The sequence below is a fragment of the Mastigoproctus giganteus genome, chromosome 10, assembly GCF_048544385.1.
Source record: "Mastigoproctus giganteus isolate SK-2022 chromosome 10, ASM4854438v1, whole genome shotgun sequence".
NCBI lineage: Eukaryota > Metazoa > Arthropoda > Arachnida > Uropygi > Thelyphonidae > Mastigoproctus > Mastigoproctus giganteus.
Genome location: NC_143584.1, coordinates 185191765 through 185213727, shown reverse-complemented (window position 1 = coordinate 185213727; position 21963 = coordinate 185191765).

The window sequence follows — 21963 nt, the reverse complement described above, 5'->3', positions numbered from 1 at the left end:
CCTGGCCTTCGGTGGGCTCTCAGACCAGGGGTGATTCCTATTTCTCCCTTCCCACCTCTTCTTTCCGCTGGAGGATGTCTTCTTTTCCTTTTGCCTACTTTGACTCCACCACTTGTACTATCTTCCCCACTCTCTTCCCTTTTCCTTTTTTTTATTTTTTATTTGGTCTCCGTCCAGAAAGCTCAGGCGACCCTGGCGGAAATCAGCCAGAGTATGAGGGCAGCCTGGCTCACCTCCCAGTGGTGGTGGCGGGCAACGTAGGGTCTCACTAGGGGCCCTGCGGCCAAGTAGCCAGAAACACGACAACAGAACATAACACAATACTGCATAAACCAGACACTATACTTTTTTCTGGCTTATGCAGTAGTTCTGCATTCCATCACAGAGTACATACGGCGCAGATGTGGGAAACCACAGGTGGCTCCTAACCCTAAATACTATGCCACTATTCATGATAATGCAGGAAGCAATCGTCTGTCTCAATTCATATGACTCTGTGTGGTGCGAATGTACCTGAAAGTTGTTGCCCCTTTGGTTCGAAAGTTTTTGTGTGATACAAAAAGATGGAAACCGTAGTCCGAAGCTAGAGAAATAACTCATGGGTTTTCCCTGTGAGTTATTCTAGGTTTTCTTTTGTATGAACTCAGTTGGAGTGCCATAACCCTTTAGTCAATATGCCAAAAAATATATATTATTTGGATGTATACGTCAAGTATATTTAAAATATTAACTTCCTAGGTAATTCTATTACATTACAAATTAACTATGGCAGCTTCTTAAATGTATTTTGTGTTATAAGTACACCAGGGAGTTAACTACTAACTCCCTCTTACGGAAGAACAAGCAATTAAATTAAATTGATAATTTCATATACAGTACTCTCAAAACTCTTGAAGTGTGCTTTACCAAAGTGTTGGCCTTGTTTGAGCTGATTTTTTCCAGTTAAACGTTAGAAGCTAGAAATATGTAGAAGCTGTAGAAATATGTAATAGTTAATTAAAAGTTAAGTATGATAAGTATGTAAACTACGTATTCTTTATATTTAAAATATATCACTGTTTTCAGAGCCTGATCACTAAAGATGTGGAAAACATATTTTGCAATAAAAAATCATTCGCATATCAAAGCTCTCACCATTTTAAACAAAATGTAGAATAAAAGGGGTGTTTTCTGTTAAATTTGAAATATCTGTAAAGTCTTTTACACGTTTTTGGTCTTCTGTTTTCAGTTTTTCTTTCCTCTAATGTTTCTATTTGTTTTCTTTATATCATATTTTTCTTTTTTCTGGTTCTGTTTTTCTTGCGTCTTTCCCATTTTTCTCTCTTCCTTGATGGGCCGCCTTTCCAACGCCAAACTGTGCACTGTCTACAGCAGCCCCTAGTGACGTAATACCCTCCATTGTGTTCTCCCAATCATCTACTGCAGTTAATGTTTCCATGAATGCAGGCTTACTGCTTTCTCTACGCACTTGCAATCAAAGCTCCTAAGAGAGAAGTTCTTGTAGAAAATGGCGCTAAACCACGCGACAGTCGGACGTTCCCAGAACTCTCATCTCAACAAAAACGGGAAAAGGAGGAGGAGGGCGGGAGAAAAAGAGAGACCCACATTTGCGGAAAACCGCGATAATAAAAGAAAATTACTACCCTTTCTATTGTATGCAATAAATACCCTTTCTATTGTATGCAATAAATCCCAATTACTGCTACACTAAGTGGACAAGTTATTAGGAACGCTTGCTCATTGCGACACTGATTTTATGACATTGCCTTCTTCTTACTTGCACAGTTGACACATTTTAGCCTAATAGGCAGTGATACCAAAACTATGGCCCGCTAGTGTGCTCAGGTTCGTCATATATCCCACCCTCAAAGCTTTTTGAAAAATAGATAATTCTGAGTTTTATTAATTTGCTGACTTCAGTAACAATAAATTAATAAGGCATTAGTAAAAATATGAATTTGCATATTTTTACTAATGCTTTCACAATTTGATGCTATGCAAGTAATTCACATTACTTGCATCGCATCAAATGTTTCATTTGCCAATAAGAAGAATTTACGAAACGTTCTTTCATTTTTGTTTGATATTATTATTATTATTATTATTATTAATATTAAATCCGTTTATTATTATAGCAAGTGATTGCTTTCACCCCTTTTTACACAGCCGATCGGCTAGAACGGTGTACAAAAATGCAAGAATGGCAATTTTTACAATACAATATTTACAAAAGTGCAAATTATTTACAGAATGTAATTATCGACAACATTAGAAGTGGTAATTATTCGCAGTATCATATAAAAGTAGATGTAAAACAGTTATTTTTTTATTTTGGTCATTCCATCCTATTCATAAAGTTCAAATTCCTAGCTTCTTTCTAGGTCAAGCTTCTTTATACTTCTCTAGTTCAAGCAAGCTGTAAGCTTCAGAGAGGTTATTCACTCTGTACTTCTTGAATTCACAGTATTTCACAGGGTTTATTGCCAATGAATTAAAAAGGGTGACTGCGTTCGAAAAGAAGTTCTTCAGACAGCACAAGTTGGACAGTGTAGAATGCAACGGTAAGTAGGGATTGTCATTACTGCGTCCAGCACGTGGAGTAGCGATAACTCCATGAAGACTGGGGGCGTTAATCACATCAGTTAGCATCTGAGACAGAAGAAGAATATTCCTAGAGGCTATGTGAACTCTCCAGGGAAAGATTTCTTTAGATTGGTATATAAAACAGCCCTGGAGATGGTGAAAGAGTTGCCCGTCACCCTGTTCATCCATCGCATTACCCAGTACTCGACTGCCAGGAATCTGTTAATGTACGACGTCGGAGAAGAAGACCATTGGTGATGCATATAGCGCGATAGGTTGTAGGCACCGCTGGATGTATCCTCAGACTACATCGAAGTTGAGTAATCCCGTCAGCTCTTGTCTAATTGCCCATATCTCCGAGAAAGTCTTCGTTTTCATAGTCGAAAAATAGATCTGAAAAGTGAGGCCCTTGTCCCAAGTGAAGCCGAGGTCGGTGTGAGACTTCACTTTCCTTATCTGCACTCGGTTATGATAGGCTCTGGTATCAATTTTGATTCTCTTTTTGGTAAATGTGATTTGGGCTGATTTAGATATGTTTAGCTCCAGACCTATCTGCAGTAGATAGGTTACAAGGCTGTTGATCAGGACGGCGACTCGATGATTTATCAGATGGGTTTATTCAGGGTCTTTTGATTTTATATATAATTTGAGTTCATCTGCGTATGATGAGAAATCAGTGTACCTTGCGAGAAAAGGTTCAAGGGCCGCGGCGAACAACAAACCGAACAGAACACCTCCTAAGGGTACACCCTGCGTTATAACGCGCTCCTGTTGGAAGGATTTATGGCTGATTTTGAGTTGTCTTGGCGTAAGTATGAGATTGTTGGTCTTTAACAGGCTTCCTGTAATGGCAAAGTATTTTTCCAGAATGTAGATGAGAGCAGGAATTGAGAACTTATCATAAGCAGATGAGATATCAAGGAAGATGATATCCAGCTGAGACTTACCGTTGAGGGCAGTTTTAATTTTAAATAGGACGTCTAGTAGATTTGTATATGTAGATCTTTTGGGGATCACAGTATGAAGATGTTTAGCTCTATGAGAGAAGCATTGGTCAATCAGTGCTGGTAAGATAGATTTTTCAAACACTTTTAATGGAAAGCAGCCCACTGAGATCGGTCTGAAGTCCTTAGGCTCCTTAGGGTTCCTTCTTTTGGGTATAGGTTGTACCCTGTAGTGATTGTAACGGAATTTAATATCTGATTAAAGATTGATAGTAGAGGCTCCACAATGAAGGCACTGCACACTTTAACCATGAATAGAGGAAAGTCGTCAGAACCAATTGTAGTTTTATTGGGAAGTTTATTGATGGCATTTATAAGGTGTTGCTTTGTTAGAGATGTAGTTGAAAGGGACTGTCTGGAGTGTATGAAGAAATCGCTCAGTTTTGGGGTTTGATGGCACCTCGTTGAAAGTTAAAGATAGCCATTCCTGAAATACCTTCTCTTCCATATGGAAATCCTTGCTGCATTTGGATGCAATACATTTGGAGTGATTTATTCTGTTGAGTACCAGCTGCCGAATTGCTTTTCTTTTATATTTAAGGAAGGTTGCCCGCTCTTTCTTGTACATCTGGTAGTCAGCTGAGTAATGAAACCTTTTCCATTTTCTGAAAGTATTTTGTTTCCTCTTGAATGCTTCTCTGACTTCAGCGTTGAACCATGTGTTGGATCTGTCAGATAATTTAATTTTATTTGCTTGTAGGCTCCTTGTGTGGAAATTTCAACTAGCTCGTTAGCAAGGCTAGATATAGCGATGTCCACTGTTTATTGCTGTAGATTCTTCCAGTTTATTTCTGTGAGACGTGCCAGGATGATCTCTGGGTTTAAGTACATTTGTATTTGATGGAGTATACTGTTTTTGTCAGCAGTTCGTTCCCGAAAGCTTCGCCAGTGTTTGAGTCGTTAGTAACGTTGAACTCAAACGTGATGGGAGAGTGATCAGAAGGGAAGCTGTAATATTCAGTGGTCAGATTAAGGTTTGGGAGATATTGGAATGATTGATCCAGCGTCTGGTTTCCTCTGGTAGGAGGTATGGTTTGATGAACTAAGCCAAATGTGCCAATGACTGTTCTGAGATCTTCAGTGGCTTCATCATATCTAGGTGTAGGCATGTTAAAATCGCCTATAATGAAGGTCGGGGTATTGGGGGCTAGGTTGGCTGCTATCCATGCTAGCAATTCACTCCGGGAATCTTCTGTATGGTCGGGGGAGGGGGGTAGGTACACCAGACAAATTTGTATATACATTGCCCTACTATTAATATCCAGACACCTGCATGTCTACAAATGAACTTTATTTACAGGAAAACTAATAATGTATACTGAAACCTATAGCCTTTATGATAGCTTCTAATCTCCACGTAACCCTCTCCACCAGTATTTTCGTAATGGCCTACGATATCTTCCCCATTCTTCCTTCACAGCGACGACCACTTAAGCTGGTTTTTTTTTTTTTTTTTTTTTTTTTGACAGTCTCTCGTCACACGCAACCGACGATTTAATTTATCCTACAGGTTCTATGTAGGATTGAGGCTAGGGATCTCGGCTGGACAGTCCAACTTTTCGACGCTCATATAACTAAAAGTAGAAACAGGTGCATGTATACTTGCATGTACACCAATGCTACGAGTATAGTTAATAAATTCGATGAGCTTGAGGTGCTAGTCACGACATCAAAGGCAGATATTGTTGGGATATCAGAGACGTGGTGTCACACAGACATAAGCAGTGCAGAATTGGAATTTGGGGAGCACAATGTGTACAGAAACGATAGACAGGACAGGAAGGGAGGAGGGGTTATGCTATTAGTTAAGAAACATAAAATCTAAGGAAGTGCATCCAATTGATGTTTGTGGACAATGCAATGTTGAGTCTGTTTTGGTGTGATATAATGAGCAATTGTACAGAGAAATAGAGTGGGGGCCAGTAAATCAGAGGGTCTTATAATGGGGGATTTTAATTTCCGAGAGATTTACTGGAATTTGTGGTTGGTCACTCACACAATAGCAAGGCTTTTGTGGATTTATTGGATGATTGTTTTCTACATCAGCATGTTCGGGAGGCAGCTAGAGGGAGCAATACTCTTGATCTGATTATCAGTAGTGATTCTTCATGCATTAAGAATCTGCAAATAAAGGAACCACTAGGTGGCAGTGATCACAGTATGCTGCAGTGGGATTTACTGAAAGAGGTATCTACCATCAAGGGTAAAGGGAAGGGTTTTTGCTGTCGTAAAGGTGACAACGGTGGTCTGAGAGAGTATTTAAATTCTATACGGTGGGACCAACTGATGATATTACCAACAGCAAATTCAAAATGGAAAGCATTCAAAGAATTAATCTTGGAAGCTACTAGGCTTTTCATACCAACTAAGAAATATTGTTTAAGCCTAAATGGATGTCAGATGAACTAATTATACCTGTCAGAGAGAAGGAAAAATGCAGGGGATACATATAAAATAACAGGTCACACAGAAACCTATGATAGATATAAACTGGTCTGTAACCAAGTCACAAAGGAGGTTAGGCAGACGAAGGCAGATTACGAAAAATCTTTGGCAAAGGATGCAAAGAAAAACAGCAAAGAGTTCTTTACTTATGTAAACTCTAGAAGGAAGGGGATGAATCAAATTTTTCCACTTGATATCGATGGTTCAACTGTTGATGATCCTGCTCAGGTAGCTAACAAGCTAAATGAATATTTTGCATCTACCTTCCTATATGAGGAGTTATTCAGGGAGGGGAATGCCAGAGGTGTATTAAACTCTGGCAGTAAGCTGGATAATCTTGTAATAACTAAAAGTAAAGTGGAGGGGAAATTGTTGAAGATAAACATAAGAAAGCCACCTGGGGTGGGTGGAATCAATCCAGTTATATTAAAGGAGGCGGCAAAGGAAGTAAGTAGGCAAACCCTTAGCCATAATTATGAGAGCTTCCCTGGACTAAGGGGAGGTACCCACGGACTGGAGATGTGCAAATATCACCCCAATCCACAAAGGAGGATCAAAGGGAGACACAGGTAATTACAGACCTGTTAGTTTAACTTCTGGTACAGGGAAATTAATGGAGGCACTGGTTAAAGAATCATTACAGGATCATCTAGACAAGACTTCAGTTGTAGCTCGGACACAGAATGGGTTTGTTAGGGGGAAGTCTTGTCTGACCGATTTGATTGAATACTATGATGTAGTCACAAAGGAACTGGATGCAAAGAATAATCTTTTTTTTTTTTTGGCCTTAGAAAGGCCTTTGATACTGGTGCACATGGAAGACTGCTGCGCAAATTGGAGCAGTGTGACATTGGAGGCAAATTGCTCCTATGGATGAAGGGATGGTTGAGTGGATGAAGACAGAGAGCGATAATCAATGGACACTGCTCTTCGTGGACTAATGTTATTGGTGGAGTCCCTCAGGGTTCACTGTTGGGTTCATTGTTGTTTTCTGTATTTATAAATGATATTCATGATGGTATATTAGGCTTTTTGTCCAAGTTTGCAGACGATACGAAGGTTGACAGGGTTGTTAATGACACTACGCTGCTGCAACGGGATCTAGAAAAGTTGAGCTGATGGGCCGAGAGGTGGAAAATGAAGGTTACCATTGACAAATGTAAAGTACTACATATGGGAAGAAGTAACCCCAGAATAACGTATCAACTCTGTGGTACTACACTGTCAGTAGTAGAGAATGAAAAGGATCTGGGGGGTAATTGTGCAGTCAGATATGAAGTGTTCTGAGCAGTGCAGACGTTTTGCAAGAGTAGCTCATGGTGTCTTGTCAATGATATACAGGAATTTTTCTAGCAGACATAAGAAGGTGATTATCCCCTTGTATAAGGCAATGGTCAGGCCACACCTTGATTACTGTATACAGGTCTGGAGGCCTCATTTTAAGAAGGATGTAGAGCTGTTGGAACGAGTACAGAGAAGGACAACAAGATTAGTGAATGGAACAAAAAGTTGCCTTTACGAAGAAAGGCTTAAGTTTTGCAAATTACAGTTTCTGGAGACTAGGCACCTGCGAGGTGATCTGATTGAGGCGTATAGAGCCTTCAATGGTTTGAGCATGCTCAGTGTTGATGGGATTCTTCCTCTTACTCAGAGTAATCGCCTGACAGGGCATAAATTCCAATTGAGGAAAGACGGTTGTAAAATAGATGTGCGGAAGTTTGCCTTTACCCAGCGGGTGGTTGATTGCTGGAACAAACTTCCATCTGCCGTTATAGAAGTTGATAGTTTAAATAGATTCAAAGAAGAACTTGACAAACATTTGGAGCGAGTGGATGGGTGAAATAAGGTTTTCTTTTTTTTTTTTGGCTGATGCTATATAAGCTTTCTTTCTTGCATCATGTGCCTTTGCTTATGCTAATCTCCTCAAATCAGTTCATCACAACGCGAGCAGCATGACATGGAGTGTTGTCCTGCTGATACAAGTATTTTTTTTTTTTTTTTTATGAAACCCCCAAATACGAGAGGTATTAGAACCTGTAGTACTTAGTACCGTGCTTGGGTTGGAGGTTGAGAAAACGAAAGAAGATATTTGTTGACATTAGACTTGAACTTCTGTAGACTGTAATTTTCAGAAAAGACATATGAAGGAAGATTGTTCCAGAAAACGGCACCTGAATGAATAAATGAGGAAGATGAAAAGTTTGTTCTGTGAGTTTGAAGTTGGACAGTAAATGGATGTTGGCTGGTGGCGGCACGTGTTCGGACTGTTTTGAAAGAGAGAACGGGAGCGGGAATTATAGAAGTAAATTCAGAAGAACAGTGCCCATGGAAGTATCTGTAGAAAAGGCATGTAGCAGAAACAGTACGTCTATGAGACAGCGAGTGGAGAGACTCAGTTAAAGATGAGTCATTAATTAACCTAACTGCCCTCTTCTGAATGGAATCTAGAAGCCTGAGAGAGGTTTTGGGAGCTCCGTCCCAATGTGGGAACATGGTAGGGCAGATTTGCGAATTTGTACAGAGTAAACAGCTGTTTGGAAGAACAGTAACACCGAGTGCGAAAGAGAAAAGCAAGTTTTTTAGATGTAGAGAAAGCAATATTTGTAAAGTGCTTGTGCCAAGAGAGATTAGAAGTCAGGGTAATCCCCAAAAGAGATATATCAACTTGCCTAGACATCCGAGTGTCACCAAAGATAAGCATAAGAGCAGAAGAATCCTTTTTGCGAGATATAAGAGAAGACTGAGTTTTAGAAGGACTGAAATCAATAAGTTGTCTTTGCCCCACTGGAGATCGGCATTTAAGGAATTGGTAGCAGATTTTCGAGAAGTTGAAGCTGATTAAGCAGGGAAAGGCTTTTCAAAATGGAAATTTGAATGCAATGTGCTATCATCGGCAAAACGATGGATAGGATTGCCAGTGAATGGTAGAAGGTCATTAATATACAAGAGGAAAAGAGTGTGGGAAAGAACTGAACCTTGGGGGACAGCAGCATTAGTGGAGAAGTTAGAAGACAGAGAGCCATCTACCGTCACCCTCACTGAGCGATCAGAGAGAAAACTGGGTATCCAATTACATAAAACAGTTGGCAAACCATATGATGGAAGCTTGTTTAGAAGACCTTTATGCCAAACACGATCGAAAGCCTTTGAGCTGTCTAGAGCAACTGCTTGTGTTTCACCGAACTTTTCCATTGAATTTGTCCATAAATGGGTAACAAAAGCCAGAATATCACCAGTGGATCGACACTGACGGAATCCATACTGGCGATCATTGATCAGACGGAAGGTTTCCAGGTAGTTTTAGAATTGGCGGTTAATTGATTTCGCCATTACTTTAGATAGAGTAGATATAATTGCAATGGGACGATAATTGAATGGGAGGAATTTGTCATCCTTTTTAGGAACTGGCTGGATATGAGAAAATTTCCAAGCAGAAGGAAAAACACCTTTGGAATAAGAAAGTGAAAAAAGGCGGCAAATGAGTAAGTTAAGAGCACAGGTTTTGAGAACAAGTGGAGAAATATCATCAGGACCTGGAGCTTTCTTAGCATCAAGATTCATCAAAATTCTTCAGACATCCTTTTGGCGGAAGATCACAGTAGGCATCGAATGGAGCGTGTTGGGAATGGTGGGAGGTGTTTTACCAAGATCATTAATACATGAGTTGGAAGAAAAATGGGATGGTAGAAGGTCAGCTTTATCCTTGGCCGAAGTGACAACAGAACCATCTGGTTTTGACAGAGATGGGAAAACGTTTCGGCCAATATCTGTGGCAAGAGACCAGAATGCTTGGCTACCATTAGGGCAAGGAGCAAGTTTTCTACTCTTAGCCTGTTCAAAATTTAGTTTGGACTGATTAATAACTTCTTTACAATTGTTGCGAGCTTTGGTGTAGGCAGAAAATGAAACTGAAGAATTGGAAACAAGCCAATTACGATAAGCAACATTCTTCTCCTGAATGGCTTTAGTACATTTATTGGAAAACCAAGGTTTGGATAAAAGACGAGATTTTAAAGTGGAGTGTGGGATAAATGATTCCATTCCTACAAGAATAATTTCATCGACACGATCTGAGCAAACGTTGTCATCAGAAATTTTGAAACAGTAGTCCAACCAAGGAAAAAGAAGAAAAGAAATCAATACTAGTAAAAAATTGGTAGTAGAAAAAGTATGCACCGTCCCCGACCTGCTGTCGCAACATAGGTACCCATCATTGTCCAAGACCTCTGGATAGATCTGAGCATTTTTCATGGTCCAAACCATGAAAAATAGCCACCGATCATCACGCTGCCTTCGCCAAGCTTCATTGTCGGAACGATACAGTCCGACAAATAGCTTTCTCCGGACATCTGCCACGCCAGGCATGACCTTCAGACTAGTAGACCATGTACCGTGACTCCAAAGCACAGCTTTCCATTAGGCTACGGTCCAAAAATGACTGGACTTAACACCAAGCTAGATGGCGTCTGGCATTATTCGGGGTAATTAGAGACTTGAGGACGACTGCATGACCGGCCATGGCAACCCATATCAGCAGTGACCTGCGCATTGTATTGGTGCTGACACGTGTTCACACTAATCATCTCTCTCTGAGAGCCTGCGTGCCTTCCCTTGTATACTGCGACAACGTCGACCTGCGTTTCGAGCGGACGATTCTTTTCGGGAACTCTCCTGTCACGTTCCGTCAGTTTCAGAGGTTTTCCAGTCGTTTCATGATGATTTCAGCGCTAGTGCGTTTCTATTTGCAGGTCACACCACGTCATCGACCTAGAGACCTTCAGTGCTGTTGAAATGTCACGTACAGATCGATTGCTTATGTGGAACCCTATTATCATTCGGCGGTTGAAGTCTCTTAACTCCGTCGAACACTGCATCTTGCATTCATAATCGCGCTACTTTCTCCCCGAAAACCTACGAGCATATTTATAGTTCTGTCCGATACGTGGTTCTTGAGTAGGATGTGATCAACTGTCAATGGAAGGGCATCCGAATATTTTAAGTTCAAATATTTGAAATTCTTCAAAAAATTGGTTTTGATTGTTGAGTTATACAATGTAAACAATCTAATTATGTAATTTGATTATAAAAATTTTAAATAAATTTACATTAATGTATCTAAACAAACAAACGTGCGGCTGGTTATAAATCGTGCGACTGCCTACGCATAAGTATAGTTGAAACTCCAGAAAATAACGCATCACTACAATAAAATAGTTTGGAAATGTGGGCGAAAGGGCTATACGTTATATTTTAATCAAAAATATATGTAGATATTTAGAGTTCATATTTCATGAAAAGAAGAAAATGTATTCACAGTCAAGCAATATTTATTAATTTAAGTAGTATTAGAAACACAAATAATGAATCTCTTGAATTCCATTGAGTCCCTCCTCGATTGTAGTGTATTTTTTGACAAAAAACGTTCAGTTAGTAGCCTCTTTTACTGTCGTTGCATAACTTCGGTTTTCATTTCTCTCAGACCATAAAAATATTTTTCGAATTCATCATCGAAATTAATAAATCTAATAACAGTGCCGAAGCAACTTCCGCCTATCTCCTACCATCTTCTTCTGATTGCATTTTCACCTTCGCTTTTCCATGCACTTACCACTGCAGTTTGTTTTCCCTCATGTCAACTTATAGCCAAGCTGAAAACAGCACGTTTTGTTTCATAATTTTTAATATTAGCTATTCTTTTCTCCACTTGTCAGGATCATAAACAAACACCTTTAAATTGTTTCTTTAAAATCTTTATAGCCCAATATGATACTTTGTTCCTTAGGTTGTGTGAGGGCTGTGGTACTGGAAAGTAATAAAAGACACTTGACTCGTATTGCCTTATTCGCTTGACAAAATTTTATTGGAAGTACTGTGCATTATCTAATATTATAAGGCATTTTCTAATAATAAGAACGTTTTAATGTTTTCATTTGAATTTAAGTTTTCTTTTCGTATGATTTCATTTCTTTTACAAAGTGATTGTGAAACTATTCTGAAAGAATTTTGGAACTGCATCATTAAAATCTTGTTTAGATAAAAATCTTCGTTTTTGCTTAAATAAAATGCAAACATAAAAATTAAGGCAGTCCGAATTATAGAGAATCCAAATTAGTGAGGTTTTATTGTACTGAGTGCAATGCAATATTGTGTTAGTGATTAAAATATTTTTATTTGAATAGTGCAGAATATTTGAATTAAAAACTATCCTTATTGTTTACCAAGCAACTAATAGCAATTTCGTCCTCTTTGCTAAAAATGGTTTTCGGTATGTATTCTTTCTCCTCTTCTATATCTTTCTCTTCCCACTTTTACCTCCTCTTTATCATTCCCTCTTCAACCCTCCCTGTTTCTACCATTCTCTCTCCTTATTTCTGCCTCTGTTTCTGCCATTCTCTCTCTCTCTCTCCTCATTTCTGCCTCTAATTTTTCCACTATATAGTTATTTCTTTCCAGTTCCTCTATATTTCTCTTTCTCCTCTTCTCCTCTATTATTTCTCTTCCCTCTTTTTCCTTTCTCTCCTCTTCTCTTTCAGTTGTTTCTTTTTTCTCTATCTTATATTTACTCTTTTTCTTTCTCCTCCTCTCATTTTTTTCTCCCACGTCTCTCTCTCTCTCTTTCTTTTGATTTCTTCCTCATCATGCCCTCTCTCTCTCCCTCCCCACTCTGTTTTTACCCTTCTCTCTCTACCTTTCCTCCGTAATTCTCTTTGTTCCTTTCTCTCTCAGCCCTCGTGGGTAGCACCGTTGGTAGGATCGCCGTCCTCCCCACACCGGGTGGAAAAGACCCCCAAGTTCGAATCCCGTCGATGACAGGAGGATTTTTTATGGGTCTTTTTCACAACGTGGAGAGGGTAGCATGTTGTTTTTTTTTTTTTTTTTTTTTGTTTTTTTTTCTCTCCTGGAAACTCGGTTTTTTTTGTCCAGAAAACAGAAAATCGACCTCAGCTCAGAACACACGCAATTTATAGACAATATACACGGAGCAACATGGCGTTAGGTGCCGATGCTCCTAAAACCCAGCTACAACTTTCTCTTTCTTTCTTCTGCTCTGTCTCTCTGTATCTGATTTTTTCACTTTATATTTGTTTCTTCCCCACCCCTCTCTATTCATCTTCGTTTTTCCCTCTTTATTTTCATTTTCCTCTTTCTTCTCCTCACCTATATAATTTATCTTCTGTTTCTCCTCCCCTATAATTTCTCTTCTCTCTTTGTCCTCCCGCCCCTTTTGCTTTTTTCCTTTCCTCTTCTCTTTGAATATGCTTCTCTTTTCTCTATCTCATATTTATTGTCTCTTTTTCTTAATCTTTCTATTCCTCTCATTATTTCCTCCCGCTTCTCCCTCTCTTGCTTTCTGACCCTCTCTCTCCCCCTTTGTTATTACCGTTTCTCTCTCGTTATCTCTTACATTTCCTCGTCATCCCCTTTATACCTCTCTCTCTCTCTATATATATATATATATATATTTTTTTTTTCTTCTCTCATTCCATATTCCTTTCGTCTTCTTCCTTCTTTGTTTCTTTTTTCTCTTTATTCTCCTCACCTCCATAATTTTGTTCCCTTTTCTCCTCTTCTCTAAATTCTTTTGCTCTCTCTTTCTCCTCTTCTATCTGTGTTCCGTTTTATCTCATGTTTACTCTATTTTTCTTAATCTCTCTCTCTCTCTCTCTCTCTCCCCCCCCTTTCCGTGCATCTCCCTGTTCTTTGTTATTCTCGCTCTCTCCTTAGTCTTAGCGCGTGGCTATCACTGTTAACTACATAATTTGATTCTCTCCTTTAATTCCATTATCGTCCACTCGGCTTGCCTTAAAATTCCTGTGCCGTTTGTCAGCGGATTTCGTACGTGAGTGGGAGACACGCAGCACTTCATTATCCACATTACGATTGCTAACTTTCCAAATGGGAATTGCGTTGACACCATTCGTGGCAAGGTATGTGACACACTGGATCTTATCTCCTTTTTCTCTCTTCATTCGAACTTTTGGAATCGTAGCAACATGTCCTTTTTGGTCTTTCTACACTCGGGCGTCGCGATGCGGGCTGTCTCTTGGAATTAGGTCACAACAGACATCACTTGCAGGTGTTATTAGCTGCCTCATGTTAGCGTGTTTACACGGATTGTTCTGCTCTCGGGGATTTCAAGTGCTGACAGAAACTGTTGTTTTAAAGGACTGTTTATTGTTCAGACTATATCTCGGGAATCTTTTGTATTGTTCTAGTTTGGAATATAAGAGAAAACAAAATTCTGTTTAAACTCTCTTAAAAAAGTGGTCATCCGTAAGCAACTTTTTTCTTAGCGTGGAAATGCGAAGATAAATGATGATACGCTTTGTTTTGGAGTATTTATTTATTGTTTATGTAGCTATTACTTAAATAAATAAATAATAGCGCTAATAACGTCGGCAAAAAAAATTAAAAATAAACCTTTAGAAATTATTCAAACTTAGACATTTTACTCCACGTTATTTGTGCAATTTTAGATGCTTTTTTGAGTCCACGAAGAATAAATTAGACAAAAAACTTAAAACTGTTTCTTTAAGTTTTCTCCAGACACGACTGAGTGGTAGACCATGTACCGTGACTTGTCACTCCAAAGCACAGCTTGGTCTACGGTTCAAAACAAGCGGACCTTACTCCAAGCTAGACGATGTCTGGCATTACTCCGGGTGAACGTCTGCACAACCGTGGTGACCCATATCATGCGGTGTCCTGTACACTCTACTGGTGATGACGTATCTTCCAATCGTCTCACTGAGGGCCTGTTTGCTGCGACAACGTCGACTTGAATTCCGAGCGGACGATTCTTTGTACGGCTCTAAATTACGTTCCGTTAGCGCCAGAGGTTTTCCTTTTCTTTTCCTGACGATTTCAGCGCCAGTTGGTTTCCATTTGCAGATGACATTACCAATCGTCGACCTAGAGACCTTCAGTGCTGTTGAAATGTCACCTACAGAACGATTGCTTATGGGTACTCTATTATCATTCCTCGCTGGAAGTCAGTTTCTTTTTCGTATATTTATTTTGGAACATTCTGTATATATACACAGTAAAAGCTTTGTTATGTGGCACTGAATTACCGAAAAGTTCTAGCAACTGTCACATTTATATTTTAATAGAGGTCATCGATTGAAACAGGTTTTTTTTTGCAGTCCGTATTACAAAAATAAAATTAGTAATTCATCTCAGATCTAATCCTTTTTCAGCATAAATTTTCTGAAACATCAAGTAAATAGTATATTATGATAACATATTTTATTTTATTTAAAAAAAAAAAACAATACGGCGTAAACAAAGCCTTTACTGCATGAAAGAAGGTCTAAGTTCTTGGACTTTTAAATAAATTTAGCATTACGAAATGGAAACAGAAAATCTCACCATATATCCACTCTGACTTCCAGTGTGTGATAGTTGAGAAATAACCGGGTTGGTTATTTGTAGTGCTGCCATCTGGCGAATTTTCCCTGGAGGATCATAAAGTCCAACTCCTTACTTTTCAGCACTCATCTTGAATGAGTGGATCGATTTCCTTAGAGAAATTAAACTGGGATTCGAATGTTGTGAATTCTAAAAATAACTGGTTTACTTACTCACAAGAGATGAACAGTCTTTTCGCTTCATGGATTTTCTATAGTCTATATGGAATGCGCCACCTGAGTCTATTTATTTGTTTGGGTGGCCTTTAAAATTACAACGGTTTGAGTTTTGCAATAAAAGGTACTCCGAAGATCGCGACGAGAAAAGAGAACTTGAAAAAAAAGGACAAATTTTAAATAGGCAAGTGCATTTTATAAACTTGTAAAGAGAATCAAAGCATTCTAATACCAATATTTACTTTATTTATAGAGGTTGGGGTTTTTTTTTCGTTGTAATCTGTCGTACTGAAAACTCTGTTTGTGGCCAGAGATTTAGGGCTGTCAAAAATGATGAATGAAGTCGGGATAAAAACAAAGGAAAATATGGAAATAATGTCTTTATAATGGTGGCGTCGTGCAGTAAGAAAAATCCCTCATCTGTGCCTTTCCTGAATTTTGTATCGCTTCCCTGGGAAAGACACACACACATTGTTAATCTGCCATCTACATTTGGATAATACAGTAAGCCTTTAGTGTGCAGTGTTACAAATACGTTGCTTCCATATTATCACTTTCTACGCCAGTTTCTTGGATGATCAAAATTCTCCAAGTAAATACAACAGAAGTGCCAGTAACTTATAAAAATGGTAACCTAAAAATAGGAATTTAAATTAAGTTAAAGTCTTACATTAAAAGTTTGCTTAAAAATAAAGAGTATGAAGTAAACTTGCAGTAACGGTTGGTAATAATTAGATGAAATAATTTAATATGATGAAGAAAATTAGTTTATGTTAATCTATCCTAATTATTAACAAAAAATAATAATAAATAAAAAACCAAAGAAGTAAGCGTATAGAAGAATCTTTGAAGAAAGAATGGGATCTTGATCTGACATAGCTGAGTGGGCAGTTCGAAAGAACAGTAACACACGCCTTCGAGTTGACCATGGACCGAGCTCACGTAAATGCCCAACGGTTGTATTCTTTAATATAAATAACATTTCCTCTTCTTTTCTTCTTTAGCAACAACAGCAACAATTCTTATAATAAAGCTGTCATGATGAAAAAAATTTAAAGTAATGATAATTTTTGACACTTTTTTTTTGTTAATATGATTTAAAAGAGATATTTAAAGTATTCGGCCTTAAGGCTTCAGTTTTTTTTTCAACTTAGAGACAAAAACCGTTATCCACTGTTCTGCCTAAGTTGCTAATGTCTTTTAAAACTGCATGGTATCATCTAAAAGGGGGCAAATTCGCTATATATTTAAAAGTCCGAGACACTTCCAGAACAGCTGTTTCGAAGTGGTTCCCATCAACTGAAGGGTTATCTCTATTAGCGAAAGTATGCCGAACTATGAATAATGTGCTATGTCTAAGTGAACAGACATTTTTTATTTTAAAATATTTTAAATTTTAATAAACCTGTTTGTCTGTATTAATATACTTTTCCATTCGCTATGAATTTAGTGAAGACTATATTTTTCAAGCTTTTACTTAACTTTTATAATTACATTCCATACTGCTAGGAGGCGAACCAAAATTAATTACAGCACTGCTTCCGTTTATCAACCATCACATAACGAAATCAGCAGTGATACCTCTTTTTTTAACGAACTTTACACAGTTGTACATAGACAGTAATCTGGCTCCCTCGATGTGTGATGGATCAGTCCCCACACGGAGTATCATTTCTTAGTTTTTAAAATTATAAGGAAAATTGTGGCTGCTTGGCGTCGAGAATAAATGTGGGAAACTTCTTCGGGTATTTACAACTTTGTATCCAGAACGAAACAAGCTAAACTGGTGTTCAAAGAAAGTGCATCACCTTGGAATTTCACATTTCTAACCCTTTTTCGCGATGGTATGTTACATTAATGACTAGCATCACAAATATAAATATAAACAAAAGATATTTATTGATAGTTAAGGCAATGCTAAGTAATATTTGACAGGTGCTCTCAAAATATTCCAAAATGAGCATTTGCAATCTTTATACAACAGTTTTGGTTGTATAAAGATGTATAAACGCGACTATTATGGGTGAAATGTTATCAGAAGCCCTCAATTTGCTTCGGTTTATCATCTTAAATGGAAAACAAAAACTGAAAAGTTCACCAGGTACAAACTAATATTTAGTTGAACCGCCTCTGGCCCTGTTGACAGCAGCACACCGTCGTGGCATTGACAAGATCAATTTCTGAAGATAATCAACTGATAGTTCTTGGTTCCGAACACAAATTATGGCTTTCTGAAGTTCACGAAGGGTCTTTGGTTTCTTTCTGGCAACTGCAGATTCTACACGATGCCAACAGTTCTCTATAGGATTCAGGTCTGGGCTGTTTCCTGGCCAGCTAAGAGTTGTAATGGACCGTTCTTCCAACCATTTTTTCCACCTGTAACAAATGTAAACACATTACTGTCGAACCTCTAATCCAGAAATGAAGCTAAAGTAACTACAGAAGTGCCTACTTACACTTTTCGTCCGATGACAATGAGCAGAGTCGTCTTGAAAGATGCAGTTACTTGGCAGGTTGAAATGGTCTCTAATGGTTGGCAGTAATTTGCCTTCGTATTTAGATAGGTATCCATTGGCATTTACGGATCCTTTTATAAACTGCAGGTGACTTACTCAGCGATACGAAATGCACCCCCCCCCCCCATATCATTTGGCTGGTAGGGAATTTGACTGTAGACACCATACAGTCTAGATGGTATTCTTCACCATGGCTACAACGAATCGTTTGTTTCCCATCAGAGCCATGCAGGTTGAATTTCTTCTCATCCGAGAAAATAACTGACTTCCATTGCTCGAGGCTCCATTTGACATGCTCCTTACACCAAATTATCGGGTCTTTTTCATATTTTGTGTGAGGAGGGGCTTCTTCGTAGAACGACAGGCTACAAGTCCATTTTTGAAGAGGCGTCTTCTGACTGTTACTGCATTTGCTACTACTCCTGTATGTTCTTTCCATTCTCTTTTCAACTCAGACGAAAAAGCTTTACGGTTTTTAAGGCATAAGCTCTTCAAAACGTGGTCCTGTTTTGGCGTAGAGACTCGTTTGCGTCCGGTTCCTTTTTTCCTATCAGCAGAACCAGTATTCTTGAGTTTAGAAAGAAATCTACTCACTGTCGACTGATTACAAGACACTCTATAAGGAAATGACGGGAAGAAAATCCTTTCTCACGTAAAGCAACAAAGCACTCTTTCTTCGTGGCGTCAACTGCACGTAACTCGCCATCCTGACACAAGCAAGGAATGACTGCAACTCTTGCAGAGCGTGCTTATACAGTTGAAAGTAACAGCTGATGCTATATTACGTCATCACCTACGCGTGTCAGTCTTATCTGATGTAATTTGTAAGAAATATTGCCATATACTTACATTATTCGGACGCCAATTACGATTTTAAGGGGCGATGCACTTTCTTTGAACACCAGTGTATATTTTGTATCCATAAAGAAGAAAGTCAGTAGTAAGTCGTAAGATTATTTACTTAAGCTGGTTTTTAATTCCCGTAGAGGGTAATTTATCTCAGTCCTAAAGACATTCTTTATTATGATTGTTACTAAAACGATATCACCCTGTATGTTTTGTGTTTTTAAGTCCGTAGTCTAACGAAGGATCCTTATAATGTCACTCGGTTGTCTGTCTTGTCTGCCCGTCACAGCATTGTATCTCTGGAACCATTCAACCTATTGACTTGAAATTTTGCATGGGTTTGTACATAATGTGGGCCAGCATAACACCACATTGATCTGAGAAATGGAGGAAGGTAAAATGTGGGGGGACAAAAATGTTGTCGACAACCTATAGCTTATTATACACCGTTGGAAAGAGCTCAACGAGTAAGTTTAAAATATAATTTAAAAATATTTTTAAAATTAAAAATGGCGGCACCAGACAGGAAAATGTGAGTAATTTTCGTGTCCCCCCCTCTATTTCCGTCGCTAATGGAGCTAAAATTTTAAAAATTACATTAGAAAGGCCAAACTTACAGCGCTTGGGATTATTGAAGATGGGGCATGCACCTGCGGCGAAGAAGAATCATGGAAACACTTGATATACGAATGCACATTATACGAAGACCTAAGATGTATACTTATTACGCAAATCATGCACCTGCCTAAAAACCGGGAACACAAACTCCTTGAATCCGAGGCAAATATGCACAAAATCTATTTACAAGAAGAAGACAGCGAGCGGTCCCGTAAAACAACACGCAGAACGCGCTACCAACACACGGACGGACACAGTCAAGTAAAGGAGATAGAACCATAGAGCTGACAGAAGCTGCTACCTGATGACGCAGGGAACCACAAAGCAGAACTACAAACCCAAAGTGCACCCACCTCGTTGACAAAACACTAATGAACTGAAAGGACAAAGGTCCCACGAGCGACCGCAAGACTAACCCTCACTGAACTTTGTCTTTCACTGAGCTATATCAGAGTTCTGACCTCCACCCACTCTCAAGTGACAGCCGGATGGGGGGGGCACCAGCATGAGGACAAAGAACCTCCCAGGCCTCACCTACCACAATACGTCCACACAGATGAAGATGACTCCACCTACAAATGAATGAGACCGTACCTCAAGTGCAACCAAAGCCTATACGGCCCCTGACCACACCGGACGGGAATCTGGTCCCATGAGTGACTCCCAAATTTTAATGACCCGGATAGGAATAACAGACAGCAAAGGAGAAAAGCAGCGTTGCTGTATTGCCAAATTGGCTTTCCTGACCGCGCTCCCTTGTGTGGTTCTATCTTCCCCTCCCCCTGGCGTGGGTAGGAGGAGACAGTTTCTGCAGTCTCTTCCTTCCCCGGCCGCCTCCCCGTCCTTCGCCTGGTGAGGCATGGGCCTGCCTCACTCACAATCTGGGGGCCCCTTCTCTATCGTCCCCATATCTCTGCCTTTCACTCCCCCAGCCTTCAGTCTCCTTCCCCCACTCTATCTATACGCCAGCACATGCCCCACACTGTAAAACTCTAACAATGTCCAAATTGAACTAAGTACGCATACTTTTAGGCCTTCAGAATGTAGCGTTTACCCCTACGATGCTTTTTTGTTTTTTTTTTAAAGCCCTAGCCACTGAAATCCCAAGAAACTAGATGGCAGGGCCTACCAGAGTACAAAATTTCGAACTACTGTGTACCTGGTCTGTCTCCACGAGGCCAAGTGTAGGCAACATTGGGCCTCAGCTGGGGTCTAGCGGCTAAATGGCCAAAAGAACAACGATACAAAACACTACACTTACAAAATCCACACACTTTTAAATTTCTGGCCTTTGCAGTGAACTGTTACACCCACAATGAAGGCAACGGGGAGATGGGAGAAACCCCTGGTGCCGTCAGACACGAATACACTTTACACTAGCTATGCATTATTCGATGCTTATCAAGGGAAAACTAGTCCGATTGAAATCTATCATTTACTTTTTGTGTTAAAATTTAAAAAAACAATTTTTTGTTGCACTTCGATAGCGCGCTTCTTTTTACTAAGTAACTTTCCTTTTGGTGACAAAAAGGTTGCTAAATAGTTAGTTAATAATTCTATAAAGGTCATTTATAAATTTTGCGACGAGAAGTATTTTTTAACAATTTTCAAAGCTGGAGTTGTTGTCCCGGCAAGGAGGTACTCAGAGAGCCAGTGTTGAGGCGGCGGTGGTGGGGAGGCGTCTGCGCAGTCTTGCACGGCCCTCACCTGCCAGTCGCTTCTTCCCCAAGACTTTAATCGCTTCTCCAGAAAGCAGTCGGAGTCGCTTCTCCCACCCTTGTCATTCACACAAACTGGAAAGACTCAAATAGACAACGTTTTCGTTAATTCCTCAGTTTTAGGCCAAGCCGGGGTACTATAAACTTTTTCAGTTACCATAAAGCTCTCTACTTGAGATACTACACTAACGACCATTCGTGACTACGGACCCTTCATCCTGAGTGCCCGGCACTCAGTAGTTGACCGATTTATTTGTTATTCATCTGTTTTTTTATTGTCGTCTATTGATTGTAGTGCACCCGCCTATCCTCTGTTAAGAAAATAAAAATAAAGAATAAAAAAACACTAAAAATTACTTATTAGTACTATACAATATTAACTTTTTTTTCTACTTCACAGTAACAGATGAAAGAAAGTTCATTTGTATAGTTTCTTTATGAAGGCAAGTAGTGAGCTGCTGTAATTAAAGTTCGGCTACATTAACGCAACTATAAAGTAAACGAATTGACAGAGTAGTGTTCATATTTAGCCAATGTACTGTCGAAAAGATGCAGAAAAATTTTATAAAAAAGACTTTCCTTTAAAATGTCACCACTAGGAATATGTGTAAAACATAATATGAAAATGAATATGTTATGGAACATA